The sequence below is a fragment of the Melanaphis sacchari genome, unplaced genomic scaffold (assembly GCF_002803265.2).
Source record: "Melanaphis sacchari strain LSU unplaced genomic scaffold, SCAv2.0 Contig60_pilon_pilon, whole genome shotgun sequence".
Taxonomy (NCBI): domain Eukaryota; kingdom Metazoa; phylum Arthropoda; class Insecta; order Hemiptera; family Aphididae; genus Melanaphis; species Melanaphis sacchari.
In genome coordinates, this window is record NW_020271429.1 from 196,815 (window position 1) to 224,281 (window position 27,467).

The 27,467-nt window shown below is 23.1% G+C and overlaps 1 protein-coding gene across 1 annotated transcript in view; it reads right to left on the bottom strand.

Moving 5' to 3' along the window:
- The window catches only part of LOC112600064 (protein phosphatase PP2A 55 kDa regulatory subunit), a 78,056-nt gene extending 50,824 nt beyond the window's left edge, over positions 1–27,232 (bottom strand). The window contains exon 1 of the mRNA XM_025347210.1: positions 27,107–27,232. The gene's annotated coding sequence lies outside the window, so the exon portion shown is untranslated. The remainder of the gene's footprint in view (positions 1–27,106) is intronic.
- Positions 27,233–27,467: the final 235 nt, after the last annotated feature.

Here is a 27,467-nt window from a genome sequence, read left to right on the forward strand (position 1 = left end):
AAATGTAGTACATATTATATTCTATCACTGGCGTCGAGTTTAATTTAATATGTATGGTGACAAGTTGATGAATAAAACGCCTATTTGCAAAGGAATCACCCTTAACTTTCCCTCACTACTAGTCATATTAAACTACTTATAAATATCTTATAATTTAGAGATAATTGACTTAATTGAAATTAAAAGAATTTTACGTTAACTATGTATGAGTATATATGACAATAAAGTCGACGGGGTATAATATTACTGTTTAGTTATTAGATCGACGCCACATTATTACTCTTAATATTATTTTGTTATTTACATTTAAATTAAATTGTATTGTGCATTAGTAAGTTTTAGATAAATTATTCATAATTTTGAAATAAAAAATAATTTCAAAGAGATATTTTAAAGTTATCAAAATTATCCCTTCTGGTGAGATGTTTAAAAAATAGTTTCATGGCCCGTAGGTAAAATCCAATTCATAATTGTTTGGTACGTGCAAATATATGCTTATATTAAACATTTATTTAAATACTATATATACATAGTATTTAATATTAATATATTTAATTATATTTTTCTATATATATATTATATATTCTTCTTCTTTTGGCTTTTGTTACTCTCTAAGGGCTTTTGCTGCCAATACAACATTGTGCCACTAATCCACGTCAAGTACCATTTCTCTCCATGCATTTTCTTTGACTACACTAATCCACCTCTTCCTAGGTCTTCTCAAAAGTATCTTTCTATGTGATTTCCATTCTAGTGCTAATCTAATCATATCCTCTTTTTTTATAATGTATAATTATATTCAAGCTGTTATATTCTTTGTGCTTCGATAAAACTGGTCACCGGTGTCACATTAACCATATCGTATAGTTCCTTATTGCATTTTTTTTACAACTATTTGTTGCTTATTTACGTACGTATATTTTACTCTGGTTAAATTGCAGTGTTTAATTATATTTTTGATTTTATTGTTATTAAATTGTTTAAAGCTAATTATCAATTTTTTCTTAATTTATAAAGTATTTACTTAAAAATATTATGTTTGAAGGTTCTTGCAGCATTTTTTATGTTTATATATACGAATTTTGACTTGCAATAGCTAAAATTTTTATTGATGAAAGTGTTTTTACATATTAAGTAGAAACTATATAAATTTATTGATTTTATAATTTTGATAAGCTATCTAAATCATTTTCATTAATAATTTTAAACGAGTTTTGTTCTGTTTTTAAATAATTTAATGAAAAAAATGATTATCTACAAAACTTTTAATTTATTAAAAAATAATACGATATCTTCTAAGAATTAGTGAATAATAATATGTGTAATTTGTTATTTTTTCGGATAACATTGAATTGAGTTCCGCAAATACTTTTGGGATATCGGAGTTGAGTCCTCTTATTTAAATGTAATAATAAGTATAAAGAGTCAGTTAATTAAAACATATTAAAAATAATAATAAATAAAGGTACTTTTTACCTAAACAGTAATTTTTTTATCGACAGGTATAGAGAAGTACTAAAAAAATTGAAAATTTGTCATACCTATAAATATTTCAAAAATAGTTAAAATTTGTTGACAATTTTTTAATGATATAGGTATTGAAAATAATAATTCGAAAATTTCAAGTACATATTTATCTTATTATTTTTGGAAATATAACAAAATATTAACATTGTTTTAGGAGAAATAAATATTTTGCGGGTGAATATCTAAACATAAACTTCATTTTTCACTCGTAAAATTTGATAATTAAGTAAGTATTACTAATTGTGAGTTACCGGGTATATAGGTAGTTAAGATATTTTATCTATACGGAATTAATTCAAAGATATTAGGATAATAAGCTGGATCCAATTCAAACACATAAAAGTAGCATGAACTCAATTCAATATCACTGATTTTTTCATGATTTGTCCAATATAATTTTTACCACAAAAAGCTGTTTATGAATTGTAAATTTGTACAGAAAAATAAATACAATTATGCATAGAAATTTATTCAATTATACTTTGCACGCTCTTTATTAATTAATCAAACAATAATTGAAATCATCCATCATATATATTTATTCGTTGTCATTATTATATAGATGAAAGTTATGATAAATAAAATAATATACCTACTTATTAAACATAGAATACATAAGGTACTAATGCACTATTTCTTATGGATAATTAGAAATTTCAATTAATTTATTTTGATTAAGTGATGTTAGTATGTTCAATTTTATAAAACTATAATGTGATATGGATATCGCGAATGCTGGTGGACATTATTTTTCTTCAATTATATCTATAGTCCACAATATGAACAACTAGGCTTTTAATTGTATGTTTAACAAATAAAGAATTTTGACGTTCTATGTACGGATACTATCAGTTTTGATTTTAATACCCATTTACGTGTAGTTTTTAATCTCAAACAAAATATATAGCGAATGAGCTTTTTTTTCGAATATCCTACAAGCAGTAAGGAAATACGTATAAAAAAAGGTAGGTGGTGGCGAGGTTGAGTATTATTAAGGATTATCAAGGATTTGGTATGCGTGGGTACATTAAGCTCCTTTCCAACTATACACCATAAGGCAAAATTCTTAATAACAGTTTTTTGAAATATTGTTTTTTTATTTTTTTTATTTTTATATTTCAAAGGTATTACAGGACGTCTTCTGCCATATGCAAATATACAAAAAACCAATAGCCAAACTATCTTTCACTGATCGTGAAAGTAGCTTTTGAGTAAACATACACTATATAACTTATAAACTACATACATACTATAATCTCTTGGTATAAAATGTTGAATGAAAATGGATTATTAGTCATACTATACCTATGAAAGTAAATAAAAATATTTTATCTTTGTTTTATAGCCGTTAAATTGTCAAAATCCAAACACGTATCTATTTTTCATCATTAGTTTCTAATTTTCCAACTCCGAGAATAGACATTTTATTTGTTATACATTTTATATTTCAATCATTGAACAATTAAAAACTATACTTAATAATAACTTATAAAACGGATAAAATATGAGCAAAAACATATGTTAAAAAATAAAAGTAATTTTTATAAATAGTTTAAATGAAATGATTGAATATTATTGTCTAATAAATTATAACTTAACGCATTTTATCTTTGAAAATATTTAATGATTTAATTCCATTAAGATAAAAGATTAAAAAATTGAAAATATTATATAGAATCGTATATTAGTTATCTTTTTGTGTATAATATTATCAAATGTTTTATGAACAAAATAAAATAATTTCAATATAAGCTACCATATTTCATTGATTGTGTGATATGTAAGTATTTATTTATTTTTAAGTAAGCATAAAAACAAATTAATTCTAAAATTTTAGCATCGAAGAATTAATTATAAAATAAAAATATTGTAAATTTATTGCTTATCACTTTTGAAATATTAAACTGTTGTTAAAAATAAAAAATGTTAGTACCTACCTATTGTTTTTATTTTATAAATAATTTTTCTAAAATGTTGATTCGTTATTTTAACTGCTGGTTATAATTATAAAAAAAATGTCAATTTGTTTTTTAATTAATAATATAAATAAAAAAAATACTTTAATAAGATTAAAGAGAATATTATTTTTTTGAAAAAAAACTTCATGGGTTGGGTTAAATAAACAGTAAATAAGTTGGATAAAATGATACAAAATCAAGGTAAAGTAATAATACACGAAAAAAACAAGGTTAGGTTATTTATAATGTAATATGTAGTGACTCAAATAGAGTTCAAACATCTACTAATTAAAAAATTGCATCGCGTGGATCTTAATATTTAATAGATAGTCTTAACGTAGGTTTTATCAAAATTGTTAAGTAAATGATGTATGATTGAGTTTAAAAGACATGAGAAAACTCAAATATAGTGCAACTTTCCATAGTGAGTGGGATTTTTTTTTTTTTTTTTTGTGAACCGTGGTCAGAGTTGAAGCGAATAATAAATGTTCATATGGTTTCATCCTTTGTGGATACCGTGATTGATTGGATCGAGTGAATAGCAAATATATAACAATATAACATTGAAATAGTTTCCTCACAAAATGTGTGATTTTATATTTGCCTCTCATGAGCGAAAAATTTACAAATAAATAAAACAAAATAAATAAATAAAATGTTAAAACTATTTCAATAAAAATATAATATATTATATACGCTATATATAACCAAAATCATATTTTAGTTATATTAAAATTTTAATTTTCAGGCATCTAATGAAGTATTATTTGAAATGTTTTTGAAACAAATGTACAAAACTTTTTTTATGATGGTTACTGGCTTAACCTATTTCTGGGACATACCTAATCTTCTAAATATTATTTATTTGTGCTCACATTTCTTCGTTATAAAATTATTTTATGTATTTAATGTATTTTTAAATGTTCATTTTCCAAGAAAACTTCTTAGAGTGGAAAAAGATTTAAATTAGTAAAATAGTTATGTTCAAACATAATGAAATGAACTAGAAAATATTTTGATTCATTATTTTTTAAAGTAAAATAATAATGTTCTATACTTTAAATACAAAAATAAATTAATAAATTAACATTATTATTTATATTCTATAAAAACTTGTCGTAAGCTCAACTTAAATATTTTTTATTTTAAAGTTATAAATACTTCTCTACTAAATATTATTCAAATTTATTAAATTGACATTTATATAATAATTAAATTTAGTTTAATAATTTGATTGTTGATATTTTTAATTTAAGTATCGAATATGACTAAAAATATTATGATTATATCATAGGATCTAAACATGAATTTATGTATGTTATTATATTCACAAAGTTACTATAACATAGTACACGTATACAGTATACAATACCCATTGGCCATTACCCATATTCAGTAACGGGCATCTGTTACTCGTTGAATCAGGTGTAGAACGCAGTTAAATTTTATCGGTAGGTAACTAAGTATAAAAAAATTAATTGGATGAATAACTTATGCAAAGTATATTTCATAAAGTTTCAGTTAAATTTCTGATATATGATATAATACATTAATATGTTCAAAAATTGGACAGCTATTTATTTTATTTTAATAAAAAAGAATAAATGTATGTCTATAAATATATATTTTAAACTTTTTATTTTTAAATTTTATTAATAATTACTAAATTATCAATTTTATAAATAGTGCATATTATATTATATATAGCTACTATAAAAAATACTTAACTTATCAACTCTCCGAGAAGTCAAGACTTCCGCTTTCTGGGGGCTTCGTTCTTATAATCTAAGAGTCACCCTCTCCCTATCTATCTTATGAAATATAATATTTGTGATTTAAAATATTTATAAATAAAATTTATTATAATACTTTTTTAAATAATAAAATAGTGTATAATCAATAATATTGATTCAATATTACATATAGTGACAAAAAAAAGAAATTTTTAAATGCTTATAAAAATCATAGTGATTTTACAGTCTATTTTTCTTTTTTTTTTTTTGATTTAAGTATTAACAATTTATGAGAAACTTTTTACTTAATTTTTAAGATATTTGACAAACAATTATTAAATAATAAAATTAAAAGTTTAATGAATGTTTGTAGTTTTTTCTTGATTATTTAAAAAAGTTCTAAACAATTTCAATTTTGACCTCTTGAATGTAACAACTAGAATTTTCTTTCAGAAACTTTTATCGAAGTTGATGATAAGAAAATTTATTTTGCTATTAAGTGTTTTAAGTCAGTAGTAACTAAAATAAAAATAAAAAACAATATCGTAAAATAAATACATTATTTACTCCACTAAGAATCGAAAACTGCGATAATATTATGTTATATTATTAATAACTTAAACATTGTTACGTTTGAAAATTATTTATTATACCTATTTCATTAAGTATTTTTTCTTTCATATCATAAAACAATTAATTATATTAAAATTTATTATGGCTTGAATTTTTGTTTTAGTTATCGTATTTTGTTGTAAATTATTATGATATATATTTATTATTTTCTGAACATCAATTAATTTTAAAGATATCTACTTGTAAATATTTATTAGTCATAAAGAGAGACACGATAATAAAATGTACTGTTTGAATGTGTCCGTATATTATAATTTTTGATATACAATTTGAAATCAATTGTCATATATTTAAATTTTATATGATTTAAAATTTATATTTAATATATACTAGTTAAATGTCAATGAAGTTTAAATAATATCACCAATTGTCTTTTTTACTATATTCCTATTCTCTTGTTTATTGGGTATGAAAAATAAAAACGTGCTGGTAACCGTTACAATTTACAAATAATTTATAGCATATAACTAGTCTAAAACCAAATATATATATATATAGTGTATAATGTTGTCGCCTCCGACGGTATTCAAAGTCTACCGGTTTGTGAGATATTCGTACGAAACCTTCGCCAGGAAGGTTTACTCAAAGCACGATTGTGGCATAAATGCACGAGATACTTTGTTATATTTGTATTTCAGGTACTCATATTATTGAAGTAGTAATGTTAATTTTTGTCATGATAATAAAAAAAAAAATCGTTGTCGATTTATTCCTATTATTTGCACTACAATAAAATATATGATATACTAGATATATATGTATGTAATCTATTCAAGGCAGCGGAGGCGTTAAGCTTATCAATTACATAGGTGTAGTATAATGCAATTACGCTCTTAATGGTTACAGAGACATGGCCAACTTTCTTAATAAAAAAAATAAAATATGATTAATATATATATATAGAGTGACATAAAACCTGTAATGTTGCTCTCTGCAAAAAGTTGTCGCATTTAATTTTGAAAGTACACAAACAACCTTTATCTAATTATCTATTACTACTACCTGCAAAAATCAATAAATAATATAAGGATAATATTTACAAAAATCTGATATTTAGCTATACAATACGTATTATTCATTTTTTTTTTTTTTTTTTGTTAGCCATATACCGTTGATTTTTATATTTAAACAACACACATTTTTGATGATCGGGTTACGGCTCGCGTTTTGGCGGGTAAACGAAAAAACTTAAAAAAATCCTCACACCCAATTAAAAATACGAGTACCCAACGAAATTATTTTGTACTCGAAATGTTTGTTGTTATTACTACTGTTGTTCGGTGTATATATAATGTTTACTAGTTGTACACATAAGTACAAGACCAAAAATTTGCATTTACGAGCATGTTCGGTGGCATGTAAACGATATGATGACATTTATGGAAATAATCAGGAGAAAATGATATCAAATTGCCGGGTCGAAAATTATACCTCAACCCCCAGCAGTCACAGTAGTGCGCGCGCCTCAATGAACTTGCACAACAACAACCACGTTACGTATGCCTACTTAACGTTTTATGCATAAGCATAACTGTTGGTAGGTACATGTTGTTTAATATACCGTCACGTTCCAACGACACAATAATATTATTCCATGCCATTATTACCTACGTCGTAATAATACTGGCGGTGTCGGAGCGCTTACGTCAAATGTGTTTATGTATTTCGTTTTACACGCAAACCCAGCAGCTTATCGCGGACACGCAGATAATCCATATTTATTTACGCGTTGCCCGGGCACAGGTTCGTTACCGCTCGTAAATAATAATAACCATTAATCGTTCAGACGGGATACGTGCGAGTGCATTTGTGTGTGTGTGTGTGTGTGTGATTGGAGAACTGGAAAAATTATTCGTTTTCTTGGCGGTTGACGAGTGACGACCGTAGACAAGAGTCCCGATGAGCGATATTGAATTAAGCGATAGAAGTTCATATCCACCAGGGCATTACTTAAATTGTACAAAAAAAAAACGTACGTATTTGAAAACCAATATGATCATTAGGAAGGTATACTTAAAAATTCCAAAAATCAGAATTTTCGGAGTAAATAGATTATTATGTCGAATAACAGGAATGGGAAATGAGCATTTTTGGTGAATCGTCCTGTACATGTAGAGGTTCATATATCTATGCCACGTCGTCCCTACCATCAACAGACTATGGGTGCACAATGTAATAACGTGATCCTGCGAGAATTCGCAACTGCTTTAGCTGATATTAGGAGAAGCGGTATATATATTGCCCGGTATTATAAGGTCTCGTATCCGGACTGTACTACGATTTATTTATACATATATATTAAATATAATAAACATAGTTATTAAAAGAATATACAATATCGATATTGTTATGTATATATAATATTTCAAACATATATAAACAGAGCGATTCACTAGCCATGCTCATTTTTTTTTTCTAAAATAATTCAGTTGTTTAAAATTTTGTTTTTAAAGTATAATAAAGGACCAAATTTTAAAATTCTTGAGATTTATTTGTACTGTTTTGTGTACTAAGGAAAATAGGTACACGATTTTGGGTTTCGAAGATACGAGGGCTATGATTATTTTAAAAATATTAGCAATTTATATTAATCCATCAATATTTATAAAAATTATCCAATTATATCAAATACGCTATATCCAACATTACATTATACCTACCTATTTTATATATTTTTAAAAATATTTTTAAGAAGTTTTATTCTTAATATATGCGATTTGATTAAAAGTATAGCAATTCTAGTCTACATTGAAATTTAAAAAAATAAATATAATTCAATAAATAATTTACAGAAAAATAGGTGGTTTTCATTTAAAAAATAAAAGTTTTTATTGCCAGAAAACTGCTTGATTAATACTAATAATCATAATCATTTGAGAATATGGTCTTTAAGTTTATTTAAAAATTTAAAAAATCAGAATTTAAATAAATACATTATTAAATGAAAAAAATTGGATGAGCATGGTTGGTGAATCATTCTATATACACTGCTCTCTAATATACAGTAGTAAATTTATCGCTCCGCTTTAGGTATGTGTACGCACCTGCCCGTAACGGAGAGTATTTGAAGGGGTTTTTTTTATATCCCATAACGATCAAGTAAAAGAACTGAAGTAAAGTCTATAGGCACGCTCCGAATCCGATATAAAATTTTCGTAAATTATTTTGGTTCGCTTTCGGTTTCAGTGACGTGCGGGAACCTAAACGAAATCCCGTGAACATTCAATTTATTTATGCTATAATCCTACGGTTTTATGGACCACAAATGATTATTTTTACAAATAAATACACTGTACGATCGATCGATTTACTGTCGTTTTTTTTTCGTCACTATTTTGGCGTGTAACTACTCAAGTTAAAAATTAAACACTTGTTGGTTTTTTTTCTATGTATTAGCCAACTAACTTTTTACGTCAATTTTCGTATGTTGATTAGTATCTGCTAATTACCAAAAACGATTTTCAACGTATTTGAGCTATTCAAAAATTGAATTCATTATAACTCTCAATACGAATGTATATAGTTCTAATAATTATAATAATGAAACATTTTAAGCAAAATATAGTATAGGAATTTATATAATAATAATATATAATGTATACTTTAATGATATATTAACTAAATTTTGTTTTACTATAAATTTTGAATTAAACTTTAAGTTATTCAATTATAAAAATATCTTTTTACTTCTAAACAATATACTTAAAAAAAATTTGATAAAAGTTTAATGATATGGTATTTAATAAAACAGCAAAACTCTGTTACACATACTAAACATAATATATTTTCGAGTTATTTAAATATAGTTACCTAAATAGATTTAAACGATTATCAATCACATTTTTATTTTAATCTGTAAGACATATAACTTGGTACTAAAAATACATTGAAGACTTTAAAACATTATAATAGGTATCGCGAAAAATATAATAGAAGTTTTAAGCGAGTATTCTAAATTGGAAATTTACATTATTGGTTATATCATTAATTAAATTATATTTGACTATACAATTTTTATACTTTATACTCAGAATTTAATTAAAAGTGTTGATAAATAGAAAATAATTTTTTTTAAATATTAAGAAAAGTAATATCGAGTGCATTTTGATAATATGTATTATGTAAATTATTACTACAAATGTATTTTCTAATATTTTTACTAGAAGAATTACATTTGATTAATTGTTAACTTGATAGGACATTTATATGCTCATTAATTTAATCATAAAATGATATAAATTGTATTTGACCTAAATACTGAATATTATTTCCAAGTCATTACTCGTTCAAATAATTTTATCCCTCATAAATTTAGTGTTAAATGTTGATTGTATTTTTCTTAGACAATTCATTTTGTTTTTCAGTAAATATTAAAATAGATTTGTAAATTACTAACCAAGCAATGCTCATTAGGTTATACTTTGAAAATTTATTATTATTTTACATAGATATAACAATAATTAATACCATCGTCATTCGTCATTTTAACATTTATAAATGGGTAGGTACTTGAATCTATGTATAATGTATTATCTATTGATGAGACCCAATTTAAGTAGGTAAGATTACCATCTAAGTTTAATTTATTAATATTATACTTTAAACAAATAACAACAACTTACAGAAACATAAAAAATAATATGTAAATGTGTGCATTTCAAAAATAAAGATTGAATTTTTTTTTAATATATTCTACAATAATATAGTATTATTTAGTATATAGAAAATATTTATTACCATGTAAGAAATTTGTAAAAAGTCATAAAATGTATAAAAAGGGTATTATTTTTTTTTTTTTTTTGAAGCACATTTAGTTTCAGCTAATGCTTGGCATACTCAAAATAATGTAACATTAATATAATATATACACATAATGTTTTCAGTGTTTTCACTGTATTTGCACTGTGTTAATGCTCAGCCAATGAGCTTAGCCAATGTTAACGGTTAGATTAATTTATAGAAAGCTTTAAAATGCTTATTCTGTTATAATGAAATAGTGTAATGTAAGAACTAATTAGTGATAATTTTTTATCTTTTAAAATACAAGTTAAGCTAAAATGTAACTACTATTTTTTTTGTTTTTAATAATTTTAACAGCAAACTATAAAAATAGACTTTATCTACAGACAAATTTTAAAAGAAATTTTTGAATTTTTTGTTCATATTTAAAAAAGTTCATCGGTCTAGTTTCCATTATCGTGGTTCGTCCGTTGACATATTATTTGATTTAGGTACTCGTTTCATGTCCCAAAATCGATTATTATTTTATTAAGAAAATTGATGTTTCTTCGATACGGCCGAGACGAACTATTGAATATGACTTTGCCCCCTTGTTGACGCATCCCTAGTGACGCACATACAATATGTGTAAAAGGATATCAATCAAGAGAAGAGACATTTGGGCGTATGTTACGCCATTTTCCATTGCAGGACTTGCGTAACACGGATTAATTAATAGGTTTTTGCACTACAGACGCTAGGATAATAGTGATTATAATTATTATTACTAGTTCTACTGCCACTATTATTATTATTATTTGGTAGTACAACACTTAGTACTTAGAAGTAGTTTTAGTAGTAGTAGTTGATAAAATTATTTATTAATGCTATATAGTTACCAAAATAATGATGCATTGAATATTTTCAATATTATTACTCTGGGGGCTATTCATAAATTTACCATATTTGACCTTTAACCCGATTATTATTTGATTATGCCAAATATTAAGTTTAATAATAGATAATATATGTTTTGATGATATTAGATAGTGAATACACAAGTTTTGTGAATTATATCATTTCATCACACATTCATACGATTCATAATGATCATTATCGTTATGATTTATTATTTATAAATAAGTAATTATAAAGTATATGTGTAATAATGAATGAACATAACATATTTTACTATAATATTTTATATATATATATTATCTGTGTTATGTAAAATGTATTAAATAATTTCTCGGTGACACTGTTATAATACATAAAATACATATTACATACTCACAATCTCATCTTTCGAGTATAATATGTAAATAATATCTTAATAATATTTTGTCATTGGGTAGGATTTTTTTATTTTACAAAACATCATGTCCGATTATATGAAACGATTTAGTATATTTTCGTTATTATTTGAAATATAATATTGTTATAATTTGTTTCTCGTTGTCATTATACACCAAAATAATATACATGAAACCATGCAATAAATTATTAAATTATCAAATTTTATTTACTAAAAAAGATTTATTATAGGTACTATATTTTACAGATTGAAATATAAAAAATAAGTATTTCAAGTTTATGGTATTATAATAATACAACGTTTCAATAAGAAAATATATTTCCTACATATTAAAATAATATTATTTGTACAACGATATTCGCGTTTTTAAACTGCCAACACAGAAGAATTGAAAAAGTTTTAAAAGTTATTTGAAAAAATTCTGTAAAATATGAAAATCAAAATTAATTAATTAGCTAAGAGGTGAGAATAAAATTAAAGCTATTAATACTGTAAAATTTTTAAATCATTTTAGAGAATTTCAAAAAATTTTCTCCATATAAATTCTTCTTATTCTATAAGCTTTGAACTGTATTTAACTAATTTTTTTTTATTCATAAAATATTATTTTAAATTAGTGGCAAATAATATAACTTATTTTAGTGGTTATTATGTATTAAATATATTTAACGTGTTTACATAAAAAATTTAAAAGTATTTCATATTTCGAAAAGGTATATTATAAAGAATTAATAGTTCTTGTATTCACTTTAAATAATAAGATTATTTAACCAATGATTAATTTCAAACTTATATTTTAATGTAATAGTTAAAAAAAAAATAAAATCAATAGGTAGATAAAAAAGTTTTTGCTTTTAAGAAAATTATTTTATTAATATTATTATACATATATAAAATAGTATTATGCTTTCTCCGAAACAATGAATGTTTGAAATTAAAAGAAAAACAGCATAAATGTCTTTTGTATTTAATTTTTAATTATCTATTCAATTCTTTATGTAACGACCTCGGGATAAAAATCAAACGATCGGGAGTCACATTTCATTCAACAGGCTGTATAAATATTATCTTAATTATTTTTAAATAAGATTTTTATTACTGTTGGTTTATTCTTTTTTTTTTAGAAATGAAAGTCTAATGTAGCTTGGAACCCTATACATAAATGCCAACAGTTACCTTCTAAAAAACCACTTGTTTCGGCAATAACTCGATAATATTTCAGAGTCACGATGTACAGTGGCAAGCACAGTGTACTACTATTACACATAATATAGTCGATCCTTGAACCCACATCGTTTCAAACATGCAAACCTTAAAATCTAACCAAAAAAAAGCCAGCAAGGACAATTACGCTTTACAGCTTACAGTCTAGGTCAAGTGTACAATTTTAATGTTTAAAACGTTATTTAATTCGTAATTATAAAATATTTCTTTTAGCTTAAAAAGAATGGCAAAAATTATATTTATTTACAGTGAGATATTTTATATAAACACTATTAAAAGTTAAAATATTGAAAAACGAAGTATTTTATTCGGTTACAAAACAATGTAATATTACGATTCGAATAGTAAATTTGGAATAATTCTAAAAGTTATTTGAATATTTAGAATTTTTAGAACCTACACACACAAGAAACATAAATGAGAAAATATCACTTAAAAATATATATAGGTACTGTTAAAATGTACTATGTATAAAATTCCAAAATATTTACTTTTAAGTAAATTATAATTTAATTTGGTTTGGGTAATTACTTTTGGATGTTTAACGTTTACTAAAAAAAAAAAAAAATACCTTTACATTTTCTTATATTATAATTATACTATATGTTTATTTATATTTTCTTGTCAGAAAACGCTGATGCAAAAAGCAATACTAAAATTTTAACGCATCGTTTATAAGCATAATTGTATCATATTAATATTTAAAGTTAACTTCGTTACTACAACTAACATCTTTACTATACCGACGTACCATGGCCATGTATTATTATTATCACTTACCATAACAAGTCTAGGCAAATTGTTTAATTTATTCATGTGTTTTGTTAATGTGAAAATTCATATGGATTTCATAAAAATATATAATAAAATTTGCATTTTTACGGATAATTGTTGACAAAAAAAAAAAAAAAAAAGAATAAAAAAATCAATATCCGTATTCCTGATGTGCAAAAAAAAAATGTAAATTCCATATTTTTGAACAATATTCAACTCGATTATGGGTTTGTGGAATCAAAATTTGCTAACACCTACACTGAAAATATCATGTAAAATTAATATATAAGTATAATGTTTTTATAAATATGTATACACACTCAACAGTTAACTGAAAACTTAATTAAATAAGTAGTAAGTAGTAAGTAATAAGTATAAAGATAAACCTTTATTGTATCTATATAATGATGATAATGAAAAAAAATTTAACTATAATAATTTAATAAATAACGGCCATGACGATTTATGATTTATATTGATTTTCAAACCAATAATGAACAAATAACCTGTAATATGGCTTGTAGTTATTTTAAATTTGACATTTTGAACGAGTCCACATAACATTACTATGATTAATAGAATTTTATATATTACACTCTAAGTTATTATTACATATTTAAATTTTTTGATATTAGTTTAGATTTTAATTAAATGTGGTTTTATTCAAGTCGTATTTTATATAACTTGCTTAAATGCACTGTTTCAGAAATGAATATTTTGAAGTATTTAAAAATATTTGATTTTTGATTATTTATATATAATATATATTTGCTATACATATTTTCTATTAATGTACAAAAACTTGATAATTATTTACACTGTAAGTTAGGTTGTTAGTTTGTTGAAAATAAATCATAAGAATAGTTGAATCGTTAATTTCCAATAAAACTCATAGAATAATAATAACGGTCTATAATTAATTTGTATACATCATATAACATAAACATTTCATATTTCATAGTGTATACGCATTGTGTAATATACATTATGCATACATTACATTTTACATAGGTAGGTAGTTAAAACTTTAGTTACAGTTAGCTTTATATAAAACTTAATACGCCTGAATAATACTTTGTTTACCGCAAAATGATTAATAATTACGTACATATAATTTAGAATGTTAATATCTAGTCTAAATAACAACAATAATAAAAAAAAATATTAGAATATTGTATTTTATCCTACTAAAAGCTTTGAGATATATTTATATTATATGTTTAAATAATATTGATTAGGATTAGATTCGAAATAATATACTATTAACGTTGAGTACAATTATATGTTTTTTTATTTATTAAATTATATGTAAAATGTCAATTAGTTTTTCATTTTATTTTTACTTAAATCTATAAATATAAAATATCAATTTATTTTTTTTTATAAATTTAACGATATATCATTTTTTTTTAAATTTAAAATCAGGTTGAACAATTAGTAATCAAAACATTTTAGAAAATAGTTTATTATATTGTTTTAAAATAAATCAGAGTTAAGTATAAATTAAATGTACTTTTTTTTTGACAATAAAGGTAATAAATCTTTTAAAATAATGTAAAATACATCTAAAATATTTTATAAAGTTTTTAGATTTAACTAAAAAATTAGTGAAAATTATTATTTTTCTTTAGTTGTACTTATCATTTTTAAGTTGTTGCTATCGTTTAATAATAATGCCAATAATTTCTAATACTTACAGACAGGAACATTAAGTTATATGCACCATCGAATGTTTTCGTTATAAATTATTTTGTAAAATTCATAATAGCTTGTTATAAAAAATAGTAGGTTTAACTATAAAAATTTGTGTATGATAATCACGATAATGACTAAGAAAATTATATTAAAATCATCGGTGTTATACCTCAAAAAAAAAAAAAAAAAAAACACATGGCGATTAAGCTTAGCCGAGATAAATAAATTAATTGAGACTTCCGCTCTATTCAAGGACTAATTTTAAAAACGGGATAGTTGCCAAAATCAACTTTCAATTCACAGTCAGATTGTGAAGAATATGGGTAAGCAGATATGCGCAGGCTTATGATAGTGATATAATACATATTATACACCTTCAGTGATTTCAAGGACTGTGATTTTTAATTTTGATCATTGATTATTGTAACTTATATTTTTATAATTTAAAGATATATTAAGTTATAGTAGATATATTAAAGTGAGATCACAAATTTAAAAATGTATAGTATAATATTATACTTATTATAATTTAATATGATGATATAAAATTCTATAGATTTAAATTAAAAAAAAAAAAATAAAAATAAATAAATGAGGATTCACATTTGTAGAACGAAAAGAGTGTAAGACTAGAAAAACAAAAGAGAGGATAGTGAAGAATAAGAAAAAATATAATTTTAGTTGTTATATCATAATTTATATTTAAATATATTCATCATAAAAACAATACTATTAATAATGAATATTCCGATGGAACAAATTACTCTTAGTAATTTTGTATAGATATACCTTTTAAGTAGACGTATGTTAAAATATCAGTGTTAATCATAAAAATATAAATATATTTTATAGTAGCTTCAACGACTTCAAATAAATATTTATAATTTTACAATTTATATTATTTTTATTTCAGTTTAAAAAAAATGTCAATAAAACATTTATCAGTGAGTAGTGAGTACAAAAGATACATATATTATTTGATAAATATATATTATATACCATCACAAGTAATTGATTGTTAATTATTTAATAAATACCGATTTAATGCAATTCATCATTATTTCGTGGATAATTATATTTTTGAATACTTTCATTGGTACTTGATTCGTTTCAAAATAAATTTACTCAGGTACACTTCGATATTTAAAAACAAATTTATACTTGTAAGTTATAATGATGAAAATTGCATGTTAGAAAAGTTAATTATCTTAATGTGCAATTGTTATTAACAATAATACATATAAATGACGCACCTTTTGTTAGGATATTAATCACTTTAAGATATAACTATTTATTTAAAAACAATTGAAATAAAAAGAAAATATACCTATCTATTGAGTAATTATTGAAGTGAAAATAATTTGCATTTATCTCTTCTGTTTCATATAAGTTATCAACTTTTGTGCAGGCAATATTAATATTATAACTTAAAGTTTTAGTAAATCGTTTAATTATTATTATGAATCTGTTTAAATTCATAATAAAATAAAAAGTAAATTTTGTCATAAACATTTGATTTTTTATGTTCAATTAAAATATTTACAATTATAAATTATTAAATGTTATAGGTTTTTATCTTCCTATTCGGGTTAATATATCAAATTATTTATGGTTGAAATTATATAATAATATGTATTATATTAGCAATGGCAGAAATAATGACATTAGCGTTTTACAAAAGATAAATCATAGCAAGAAAATCCATAATTTATGAAAACAAAACTACTAACATATTAAAAAAAAACTTATTATTAGATCCTATGGTCAATAACTACGAACCATGAGACTATTTTAGTCTTTTCAATGACACGATTTTGTAAAAATCAAAAAGTAGGATTGGATAATTTTAAGTACGCAATTTTGATTTGTGAATAAACAGCGATTTTAGAAATTGGGTATTATTACGTATGATGTTTCAATGTCTGAATATTATTAAAAGTGAATCTCGTTGTTACAGAAAAATTTCAAGGAAAATTGAAAATCCAATAAAAAAAAAAAAAAAATGACATTGAAAAGCCCGCATTGGCTAGATACTGATACATATATAATACGGGTCGAGCTATGTACCTATTCTCTCCAACACAACAAAGGCCGTATAACTGTATAAGCAAATATAACTTCACTCAGAGTACTTACTGAATAAAGGACATTTTTTTATACGCTGTTTGACTATGGATTACAAAAATGAGGAAATGTTTTTAGTGAATGTATTGTTCTTACTATACCTTTTTTTTATTTTTCATCATATTAACAACAGGTAAAATGTATTTATTGAGGCGCATGCTATAATGTACAAGTTTACCTATGTTTAAAGTAATTTAATATATGTTAAACAAAATAGATTTTTATTTGGCCAATGAAACTAAAGTTAAATTGTTTAAAATTTAAATAAATTTGTAAGATCTATTAAATATTTAAATATTTTGAACAATATTATAGATAATTGTTATCAACAAAGTATGTTTTATTACATATTTACATTCATTTTAAGTTAATAGCCGTCGAATGGTAATATCATGAAAGTAAATGTAAACAATTATACATCCTTTGTTTATGTTTTAATATTTATTTATTATATTAGTTAAAATTAAATTATGGATTATTATTGAAAATTTAATGATGTAAATTATTATGGTTTGTATAATAACTTCTAGTGGTTTTTTAGCATATGTATTTTTTTATAAATTTACAAAAATAATGAATTAATGCTGCTTTGGAAATTGTTTTTGGCTTACTACCTATGTTTTATTAACGTTATTTTACTATTTTCATTTCTAATAATATTTTGCAGATTGAAATCATACGTCTAATTTACGATATAAAATTCAAAAAGATTACTAAGATATAAAGAATATAAAAAAAATATTAAATTATCTTAATTGTTTATTATAGTTTTGGCACGAATTTTGGTTATATGTATATACTATAATAGTAAGCTTCAATGACGTCTGAAAACATTGAAGCTAAGGGAGCAGCCAATAGGTGTATTTTAAAGTATTTATAATACACATTATAAACTAAGATTAAACTTAAAAAACTAGAAAATGTAATTTAATCTTAGTTTATAATATATAATTTAATCTCTGTTTAACGTTAAATAATAAAACATCCATTTCATTATTTTTGTTAACAGGTACTTCAACATTTTTTATTATGATTGTCCATCTTAATAACTTTAATAAAAATTATAAATAATAACAAAATAAAAGAATATCGCATAATAAAATTGGTTTTGAGTATTTTATATAAAGAGCTTTAAATCATTTATGGCTCGGTATTTGTTGTTGATGGGTCGAACGAAGGAGGCTCCATATGGTATATAAAAAAGGCAATTATAAAACATTGATCATCCTGAGATATATTTTTATATAATAATTTTGTTTTATGAAAAGTAAACTTATCATTTTTTTTAGTTTTAGAGCTATTACTGACTAAACAAACTTCAAACATAACAATATAATTTTACTGAATTAAAAGATATTTATTGATCAGAACGGTTTATTTTGAACCATGATATAATAAACTATTTAAATAAATGTTTAAATAATTAAATATAAACTAAAAAAATACCTTTTAGGTATTCAAATATTAGATGTATTATGTTTATTATTGATTTGAATACTATGAAAAGCTTTAAGATGTAATTTTAATATTTTTATCTTAATATTTCATAACTGTATATTTAACTATAATAACTAATTCATTTAAGTGCTTACTTACAAAGACAGTAAAAACTGTATTTTAATTTTCTTAATTATTAACTACAGTTATGTGGCTATTCAATATCATATGTCAAAGTACTATTTTTTTATTATATTTCCTTCCAGTTTTTATAACATGTATTCCTAAATAATACAAGTAACTATAATGGTCAAGTAGGAAGTTATTGTATCAAAAACCTAAACCTAATTGGAATTTAAAAAAAAACGTGAATGTCACATGGCTATCAAATCAATATCAATCAGATACTGTTACTGTGTACGTACATTGTTTTTGTTTTTTTTTTTTTTTTAACTTCGGTAAATTATAGAAATGTGGTGACAAAGTAATTGGGATGAAAAATTAATAAATTTTTGTCAGTAAAAAAAAAAAATATCTGCAAAAAAATACAATTATTTGGAAAATGTTGGTGTATAAAATACTTGTTTGTACAAATTAAGTTATAATGTATATAAACAGTGTAAAATTATTCACGGGTTACTTAATATCATATAATAATATTATAATAAGAATTATAATTGATGTAAATAATATTTTAATATAATATTGTATGCTAGGTAGGAGTGTAGGATAAACAATAAAACAATTATTATACGTTTGATGAAAACAAATAAAGATTATTTCATATCCCAAACCTTGACAGAAATTCAAAATAGTTAACTAAAATGTATTATTTTTGAATATTCTAAACATGCGTGGTTTAATATAATAAAAAGTAAAAAAAAATAAATAGGTTTATAGGAATATGAAAATGATGCGGAAATTTTGCTTAAAAATTATTTTTTTAAATCGATATTAACTTACATATGAGTTGATGCTTCACAGAAATAATAAATATAAAACATTTTTTTAAGTGTTATACTGAACACATTAGTATAGAAATTTTCAAACATTGGAAGGTACCTATATAATGCATTTGTCCGTTCTAAAATAAATTAAAAACTATAAAAATAATAAATACTATAAAACAAATATCAAGCTTATGATTTCATATACATATATATATTTTATTTTTTGAGGTAAACCTATATTATATAAGTTTGTCTATGGTTAATTGAGTTTAAGGTACTTATATTTTTATAATTAAAAATACCAAAGCCAAATTGCTGCCTAAAAAATTTACTTCCTTTTTTTAATAACTACTTCGTTGTTATTGGATTACTAAAATTAATCTTGAATTTTTTAATATTTTAAAAGTCGTGTAATTTTTCAATTCCCTTTAGGGACATATAGTATTTAAATGCAAACATAAAACATTAATTTGTTTGTTTCATTATTTGTTTGAACCATTTGATGTTGAGTATTATAATTGAATTGATAAATTCGATTGTTATTCGTTACACTACAGTATTACGATAAGCATAAAAATGTACTGCAATATCTAACATTTTCAGAAATGACAAAATACGTTTCAACATGAAAAAATTATCAACGTTAGTCAACGTTAATATCAACTTTATACAATATGTTATCCAGATATTTAATCAAAATTATTCTTGTAAGAGTTTATGCATAATAATATTTCAATACATGTGTTTACTTTTGATTGTTCTTGAAAAATATTAATCTTTATGTTGTTATATAATATGAATAATGCATCGTATAAAAATGTTACGTAGAATTATACATAAATACTGAATTACTGAATAAACAAATTATTGTTTACAAATTTCAAATCAGACTTAAGGCAAAGAAGCAACATTAAAGCATTATTTTAGAAATTTATTTATTTTTTTTATCAATCATCATAATTATTCAAGTATTAAAAATTTTAAAAAATTGAAAAATATAATGATTTATGGTTATAAGTTCACTTTTTGTATTACTATGTAGTATAATAGTATACTAATGAAAGATATTTAATGTAATTTTTCATCTATTCATAATTTTTAAATTTATCAGTGCTATGTAATACCGTGTTGATTTAAGCTCTACGTGAAATATTACGATAGATATTGATGCTAAGACATCCTAGTAAACTCTTCGTATTTATCAATGTCTAAGAGTATTTTATCGAAAAATCTTATTGAGTTTCAAGAGATCTTGGAATATAATATAAATAATTAGTCAGAAAATTTATAACTTTCTCAGTTATAAGTTGATATCTTTTAACAAAATTTCAAGCTAAAATTTAATATAGATATAACCGTCATTAAATTAAATATAAAGTTTAAACACAATTATTCTTAATATTATATCACATAAAATCAAAACAATAAATTGAGCAAAAATTAAAATCAAAACTTTAAATTTGATAGGAGATTTAAGTTTAATCATAACATGTAACATTTAATAGCTAAGCGTAGATTTGATATAACATATATGAAAATATTAGATTTAATTAATAAATTATTTTTATGTATATACCTATTTTGTTATATTATATTTTCGTAGTTCGATGTTCGAAAGATTTTTAAGTAGGTCTAGCAATAAAATTAAAATAAATATTATCATACTAAATTTGAAAATTAATTTAACTCAATTATTTTATTTAAACAGGAAAAAAATTGTATCAGTAAGATAAATATAAATCATAACTATAAAAATCATAATACTTTTTCATAATCATGAATATGATTCGAGCTCAATTAAAAATACATGGAAATACAATTAGATTATTGACAGACACTTACATAACTATATAATTATGACATTGTATAGTCTAACTTAAAATATTGTACACAGATAGTTTTATTGAATTTAATACAAATTACCTATCACCAAAGTTATGAAATACGTTTTACAACTTATTCTTTAATATTTGTTTGAATATAATTTGTAGTATTAAGTTTTATTAGAAGTTAGATACGAATTTCATCGTATAAAAAGGTAAAAAATATTTACCAAAAATATTTCTTGATCATTGGATGTTTAAACCCCTTGTGTTTAACAGCACACTAAAGCGTAAAAACAAACTTTAAAGATGTGCATTTTTTTCGAAGTCATCAAAACTCCACTGCTGTTATCATACTAATCATAAATATTTATTCACTTTTGTGAAAAACGAATGCGTTATTATTATTATGTTTTTTTTAAAGTTTTCATTTAGTTTGTTTACCTAAGTATAGAACTTCTGCAGACATTTACGGAATAACAACAATGGTATTAAAACAGCGTCGAGACAGGTACCTATAACGACTCATATGACGGATATGAAAACAAAAGATCTCGAGTAAAACTATACATTCGACACGTTTGCTCAGAAGATATCAAGTTTTCAAAATTCTCATGTCTCCGTTTCGCGAAATACCTGCAGCGTATCCAATCTTCGTGGCGTGTGTACGTGTGCTTACAAAATGTCCTCGCGGAGGACAAACAAAAGGGACAAAATAGACGCCAAACATACTCGGCACGCACGTCGTAAAAACTTGTGTTGAGTGTCATTGTGCATCTACTCTAGTCGTATATATATGTTGTTATAATGAATGTATTAGTATTATGAAACGCATCTTGCAATGACACAATGTCGACTGGCTGGCCTCAGTAAATATTTCGCTTTCAGTTTATCACAGTGTATAATATTTTGTTTATTGTATTATCTTGCTTAATTGTATATTAATCACAGTATATCTATCAGACACTACCAGACATAATAATAATCATGCATAATATTATTATCATGATAACGATATTATTAAAATGCATACAAATAATTAATTATGTACTGTGTAACAAAATCTGGTTCATACATTTTGGATGACTTATTTCTGACAGTAATGTGCTCATAAATCTTAAACTGTTTTTTATTGCATTAAACATTAATATTAAATAATAATAAAATGTTAAAGTATAATTAAGAAAATATAATACGTATGTACCATCCATTATCAATTAATTTAATAAAATCACTTGTGAACAATAAACAAAATAATTAGTTTTAATGTTTTAATTAAATGCTAAGTTAATTATCAGCCAATGCAGATATAGCTGTTGTCATTAATTATTGTCGTCATTAATGCATGTATAATGTAATAAAAAGGAGATAAAGAAATTAGATAGGAAGAAAAATTATTTATGTACGTTTGAAAATAAAACTTTCCAAAATTCAAAAGATGTATTGAATATGCCTTAATATGAATTCATGTAGTTGGAAATTAATCCATAAACAAAATATATTAAATTAGTTATCGTTATAATATACTACATAGTATACATTTTAATTTTTATAAATAAAGCTAATTAAAAAAAATTAAAATTAAAACATATTTTTTGAATTTGTATATTTATAGAAACTATAATACTCGTAGCGTAATAAATACATATAAATAACCAAAAGATTAATTATAATGATAGAAAATATAAAATTAAATTATTATAAAAGTAAAAAAAATTATACATTTTGTAGACAATGTAGATAATTGCACTACCAATAATAGTGTATACTTTTTTTTTTTTTTGTGTACTTGGGAAAAAAAGATAATTTTTGCTTCAATGAAAAAATCCTTTAGAGATAAAACCTTTATTTACACTTAAATTACCTAATAAGAAAATTGTACATTATTTTCGATGTTTTAACTCATATTTTTTTTTTTAGAGTTTCTTTTAACATTATCATTGTAATATAGGTTATAAACAAAATAACCCATTTATTTTATTTAACTGAGTAAATATTTATTATTGATTTTTCATCTCTAATAAAAATATAAACATCATTTAATTCTTAGTTGCTTCTATTTTAAATGTTTATTGTTTTATTGTGTAAAAACTTATAATATCATTAAATATATGTAAATACGTTAGGTATGCATAATTACATGATGTACAAATTATAATATTCAAGAATTATTTTATTCATTTAGTAGAAAATATATTTTACATACAATTATTATACTAAAAAGTAAAATTTTAATAGAACTTTGGATACCTATATATGAGTTGGAAGGTAATTTTAATTTTTCTGTTTTTGAACCACAGTGAGTATTTGATGATATTGTTCTCAAAAACAACTTGTTGAAACTAACATAAGAATCTTAAAGAGACAATTAAATGCTCCATAACAATCAAAAATGTTATAGTAAATACAAATTTATACAAACTTCTATTTTACATATTACCTATGTATACTTTTGAAGAGGATGAAAAGCAATTACATTTATTTTTAACAAAATAATTAATAAAATTGTTTTTTTCGGATAGGACTAACATAAAAATAAATACAGATAAGCAGGTGTTTATAAGTCTATTTAATCCAAATACGTATTGAATATGCTATATGATTTATTAGTCAACTTTTTTTTTAATACACGATAAATTGATTATTTTGATAAAATATTTAAAGGGATTGGTATGTCTGAACAAAAAAATCAACTTAAAAAATCTACATCATCAAAAAACTTTACCAATGATTTATAAGTATAAATATTTTACACTCTTAAATCACAGCTCAATACTGCAGTTAAAATTTACACAACTGTAATAATTCACTTTTAACCTTAGTTTGCCTAGGATGGACTATACTGTAGCATCCTAAACAAAAATTAAAAATTAATATCTTATCAAAATAAATTCCTGAGAATTGTACTAAAAGCCTCATGCTTTATGCAAAATAAACAGCTTAACAACGGCATGAGATTATTCTACCTCTTATTATGATAACGAATTAGGTGTCATTTTAAAAACTTCCTCCAGACTAAATCAAACCAAAAACTTATTCCCTTTACCAAAATTAACAAATAAAACTTTGAACTTAGATTAAAACTACACATTTATTCTTAAGATATCTTGAATCTTCCTAGAAAATCAGAAACATTTATTAGACAAATTATAAATAAGATATATTTTATCTTTTTTATTATCCAATACAATGTAACAAAAACGCATTTTTAAATTAATTACTGTAATGTCTTTTACTTACTACGTAATACTAGTATAAAACTATATCTAACAATCCAATTGAAAAATTGTGAAAATATTAATTTCTGGTTGAATAAACAATCACTAAATGTTAAATGAATGAATAGCGAGTTAATGGTCTCTTAAATATGATTTAGTGGCCAATTATTAGTTCATTACATTTTAGTGAACCGTTAAATTAATCAATTTTTGATGCAACTTGGCCGTTGTATAATAGTAATAAAAAAAATATTATTTAAATTTATACAGACATTGAACATAAGTAAATATATGAGTTACATACAACAAGTTAATGTTTACAATATTAAAATTACTTACAATGTTTTTAATTTTGAACTAAAGAAGTTATTTATATCCTCACAAGTTTTTACTTATTATCTTCATTTTAATAGATCATAACTACTTATAACTAGTAAATAATTTTTTTAATATTTTAAGTTAAAAGAAATATTTTTTATCGTAATTTTTTATACATAAAATATACAAAAGAATAAATATTTTTAACATAAGAAATAATGGGATTTTAACTATCGATAAAAAAATTAGATGTATTATCATATTATTTAGAAATTTGAAGTAATTGAAAAGATGAACAAAGTAATACTTGGCTATTTATAAGACTAACAAAAACGTATAAATAGCAGCTAATTCATAAAAATAAATATATTTTAAAATAAATTATTTTTAGTATTATAATTAAAAATTATGTTTGATCAATTTAAACTAGTTTTTAATTCTAAAAAATAAATTGTTTCTACGATATTATGTTCATTTTTCAAAAATATTACATATTATTTTTTACACAGTTTCTAAAATTAAATAAATAATGGAAAAAAAAAAATCAAATATTTCGAAAAGTATAAAACTACGTTTTATTTATTTAAGATTTCGAGCAGTTATACAATGGTTGTACAATGGTGCATTTTTTATTTATATAGTTTTAAGTATACTTTATGGTATAAAACATAAATTTACAATCCATACCTAACACATGTATGCAATAAGCAAATTTAATATCTATCTATATATTATACTAAGTTATAACGGATGATTGATAAGAGAAAACATCATTCACATTTACTTAAGTGTTTTTTTTTACTAAATATAGTTTATTTATACAAAATAATTATAAGTATAAATTTTATACTTAAACCAATAAGTACTTTAAAATATTCATTAAAAACTAAATTTAATAGCGATTTAAACTTTATAGTAATAAATAAAAACACTATTAATAATGGATATATTATTTATTGTTTTAAAAAAAAGTTTTTCGTGTCACTATTAAAAATGAATTTGAAGTTTGTGAGTTTTCATAAAGTAAGCATATTAGTTTAAACAATTATTGAGCAATTCAGTGATTCAAGTAATATTATATTCCATTTTTTTTTCTGTATTTTTATTGTCATAATTAAGCCAACAAAACTGTAACTGATGGAGATTTAAAATTTTGGACAGAAACCATAATAGTTCTTTAAAAATTAATTTATCATAATAAGTAGGTAGATAGAAAAAAATGTATATTTATATTAACCCATATTCTAAGAATTTTAAGCTTTGGTAAATTTTTAATTTTATAAACATACATAGGTAGTAATAGTTATACATATTATATTTGTGGAGTTGTAGTGTTTGGAGAGGACGTGCATAGGAATAATGTATTAACTCGAACCTTTTACTTCATTGTTCTAGCATGCGTTATTTATCAATACCTCGAATGGTAATAAATATGACAGAGCATAAATTGTATAGTCGCCAATATACGATATAAATCATAAAATATAGAAATTCGGTGAGAATTAACGACTAAAAAATAATTTTATTTTAAAATCAATTTTTATATTACGGTCTTACGTTTATTCGACTTGTCGGTGATAAAACCAAAGAAATTCGAGCTTTTTTCGGTGTATGCTAAATATAATTACTGTATTATTTTCACGTGGCGGTCGACTTACCTTAAAATAGACGATGCTTGCGGAGGTTGGACGCATTTCCAAACGTTGGACGTATCGAGGGGTCACGGAACTCACACGAAAGCGCACAAAATCAAAATTTTCACCGCGGCGAATAAAAATGAAAAAAAAAAAAAAAAAAAAAAAAAAACTCAAGAAATTTCGTCTCGAACTCGATAATCGATATACCTGAGTGAAAACACGGGGGACTCGTTTGTGTACAATAATCGAGTGCGGTGTGCGGTGCTCGCGAGTAGGTCGACCGTTCGAGTGTGCAATAACAGTTCCGATAAAGTTCGATCGATGTCGGTTTGGAAACGGAATTATTTAATTACGCCGATAAGTCGGTACGGGAGATCCGGGC